The sequence below is a fragment of the Triticum aestivum genome, chromosome 3D (assembly GCF_018294505.1).
Source record: "Triticum aestivum cultivar Chinese Spring chromosome 3D, IWGSC CS RefSeq v2.1, whole genome shotgun sequence".
NCBI lineage: Eukaryota > Viridiplantae > Streptophyta > Magnoliopsida > Poales > Poaceae > Triticum > Triticum aestivum.
Genome location: NC_057802.1, coordinates 512,018,643 through 512,022,739, shown reverse-complemented (window position 1 = coordinate 512,022,739; position 4,097 = coordinate 512,018,643).

Below are 4,097 nucleotides of genomic sequence, written 5' to 3'. Positions count from 1 at the left end.
AAGCACAATTGTGCTTCCCCGAAAGAAAAGGAAAAAAATACAGTCCATGTGCTTCTCTGGAAAGGTAAAACCGTAACTATGCTCCCCTTAAAAAAAGCAAAGCCTGTGATTTCACGAGAAGCATATTTGTGCTTCCTGAAATGAGAAAAGCACATTTGTGCTTCCTCGGAAAAACATAGCTTGTGCTTTCGTGAGAAGCACAACCATGTTGTCTGAAAAGAAGAAAAACACAAATGCCCTTTTTGAAAAGGGAAAATCACAACTGTGTTTGCCGAAAAAAGGCCACCGGGTTAAGGTTTTGTGCGGTTCCAAATTTTGGTATTTTTCGGTTCTTTTTCTGGATTTTGATTTTTTTTCTTGATTTCTGTTTTCTGTTTTTTTTTCGTGAAAAAGGTCCGTCAAAACTACCTATTAACATGGGATCTAGTTTTGAATATCTCGACATGAGAAATTCAACTGTGAAAACGGTTTATGATTTAGACGCACAGCTCAAGAGATAAAACGTCTTGAAAAACGTATCTACGGAAAAAATGAAAACTCGAAGGCTGCGAGAAGTGTCACACATCCAATGAGCACTTGTGAGGGAGTGACCTTTGTGGAGGGTACCTATTAACTACTGATTTCTTCAAAGGATGTCGGATGATAAAGAGTACAACTTCCTTTTGAAATTTAGAGTCGAAATTAACTGGTTAAATATAGTCCATGGGAGAGCGAAAATGCCGTTTGGTGGCCGAGCTGCCTGGCGCTCGCTATCCTGCGCGTTAGGCTAGCTTGCGATCAGCGGCAGACGCGTGCAGACGTGTAGTATTCGCTTGTATTTCACCCTGTAGTCATTTAACAGCCACCGTATTATTCTTTGATCAACAGTGCCATCCCATCTCAATCGATACGTCGTATCAGCGCAAGCACACGTACCTTCACAAACATGGGGCGGATTTATGTGTCTCTCTGCTACGTGAGAGAGGCTAGAACATCAGCAAACCTTCTAGCCGTTTACCCACAGTTGGGATTTATACGCAGAACTTTTTGACACAACGAATTAAGTTATTTGTTATTGCCGGGCGAACGTTGGGATTTACGCCCAGAATTACTTGAATATGAACCAACTAGTATTCTCAAAACAGTTATGCTATTGATTCAACTCTTTAAAAAAAAAACTTAACGATCTATTTATCTTCAATCATGGTAGTACGACGAAAACTAAAAATAATAAAAATTACATCCAGATCCATAGATCACTTAGCGACGACTACCAGCACTGAAGCGAGTCAAAAGCGTGCCGTCGTCATCGCCCCTCCTTCGCCGGAGTCGGGCAAACCTTGTTGTAGTAGACAGTCGAGAAGACGTCGCGCTAAGATCCTATACGACCAGCGCACAAAAACAACAAACACCGCCGATGAAGAGTAGCTTAGATGAGAAGGATCCAACCGAAAGACACACGAACGTAAACGAACAACCACCAAATCCGAGCAAATCCAACAAAGACAGATACACCAGAGACATATATCGACACGCCCACCAACGATGCTAGACGCATCACCGGGACGGGGACTAGGAGAGGAGAACCTTATTCCATCTTCAAGGAGCCGCCGCCGTCTCGCCTTCATGTGTAGGATACAAACCCTAAAAATTACTTAAAGAAACGTCAAAAAATGGAGCCCTCCACCGGCAAAGGCTGGGATCCTACACGCCACCATGCTCCTAAGGCCACCGGAATTTATTTAACTCTTTTTCTCGCAGTCCAAAAAGAAAAGTCCATATGTTGCAAAGATAATTTGTTCATGTGCATAATAAAATCTACTTGCATTTTTTTCCAAAATGTTCTTCTTCGTGGTGTTTTTTCAGCTCTTTTTTGTACATATGTTAAAAATCCTCATGGTGTTTTCCAAAAATGAATGTCATGCATTTTAAAAATGTTTGCCATGTACTTTTACAAAAAAAATCATTTTGTTGTTAAAATTGTTAGTTTTATTGTTAAAAATGTTCGGTGCATTTTTAAAAGTTGTTCAACATGTATTTTAAAAATGGTTAACCGTGTATTTTAAAAAAATCAACACATTTTGAAAAATTAGTCGTGTATTTTAATATTATACATCACATACTTTTTACAAACTGTTCAGTCTGTATTTTCGAAATGTTCATTGTGTAGTTTCAAAACTGTTCATCGTATTCTTAATAATTGTTAACTGTGTATTGAGAAGAATGTACAGCGTGTATCAAGAATCTGTTTAGCATTTTTAAAATTCATGTAGAACAGCTGTATAAGTAATAAATTCAACCAATTTTGAATAATTGCAACAAAAACTTTATGTATGCTCGAACACTTTTATTCTTGCAATATGTGACCGTCTTTTCACTTCTTATATATAAAAATAGTGAAATATTTTTTCTTCAAAATATATATGTTGGAAAGAAGTTTATTCATGCACATTTTTTCGCTCTTTGACTCATGCACACATACAGGTGTGGTGTGACACCAGAAATAGAAACAACCAGAACTCAAGAAAAACAGAGACAACATATGATGTGCTAGCTTTTGTTTACGAGCGTATGGTGTGCTAGTACTCCCTCCGTCCGGAATTACTTGTCATCAAAGTGGATGAAAATGAATGTATCTAGAACTAAAATACATCTAGATACATCCATTTCAATGACAAGTATTTCCGGACGGAGGGAGCAGTAGTTAGGAGCTGATGTGCGGCATGGGTTAATAACAAATGTAAGCGGGGTGTTCCGGTACCAGCTCAAATGCGCGCACAAGGCGCATCATGTTCATGCAACCATCAGCCTAAAAGGAGGCCCACGTAGAAATCGAGAACACTAGAGAATGGCACAGGTGTATTTCTCCTGAATAGCCAGTGTATATCATTTGAAAAGTCAGAAGGCACGGAACCCAATATGACAATGTTCGGTTGAGATAACGGCCACCATGCAGCTCGGCCTCCAAAAAGCTCCTCTCATGGGAGAGCTCCTATTTGATGTGTTTTGTGTCAAAAAAAAAGTGCGTGATGCACAGGGAAACCCGACTGGGCTGGCCGATTGGTGGGCACTGCATCACTGGTTTTTTTGTTTTATCGACTTGTTTCCCCATTGGTGAAAAGACATGGAAAACATATTCCTAAAACCCATGAACATTTGTTGAAAATTTTGTGCACCACTTTTGAAATAACTGAACGTTTTTAAAAGCATGATTTTTTTTCATAATTTTGATCTTTTTTGAAACATAGACATTTTTTTAATTTGTAAATGTTTTTTAAAAAAGAAAATACTTAAGAAAACTGAACAAATTTTGAAAATTCATTTTTTAAAGCAAACATTTTTTGAAATTACAAATACTTTTTTAAAAGGGTGATTTTTTTTAGAAAATTGTTTTTTAATTGGGAATGATTTTGTAAAATTCAGCTGGGAGTATCTAGAGTGGGTGAGAGAAGAGCTATGGTTGTCGCTTGCCCATGTATGCTTGGGATTTTCTATTGTAGTATACCCAGGCATATTGGATCCTTCGACTCACGAGGCGCTTGCCTGTCAGGAAGCACTCTCATTGGCCAAAGATATTGGTGTTCATCTTCCCTGTATTGCTTCAGATTGCTTGACTGTCACCAGAAACATCAAGGAAGGAGGAGGTGGCCATTACGGTGAGATCATTAAGGAAATTACAAGTTGGAAGCTTTCTTTTGCTACTTGCACTTTTGTTCATGAAGCTAGGAGCTCAAATTATAAGGCTCACAATCTTGGTAGGCATACTTTTTCTCTAGATCATGGGTGGCATATTTGGCTGGGTCAATCTCATGATCGGAACATTACCCCTTTAACTATTGTTATTCATCAATAAAGCCTAGTAGAGTGTTCTAATAAAAAAACTATCCGTAAAAAAGAGACATGACACACCTCTCGTTGCGTGCCTTAAAAATACTCCCGATGTGTTACATACCAGCATAAAGGGCATAGCTTTTTAGAAAACTAGATGATGCCCCGCACATTATTGCAGGAATATTTTGCAACATATTTCAATTGCAAAAACCTCAATTGCAAAAACCATCCTTGGTACTAGAAGTAAATCCTAATTTAACCTTAAGACCTCAATTGCATAATATTGT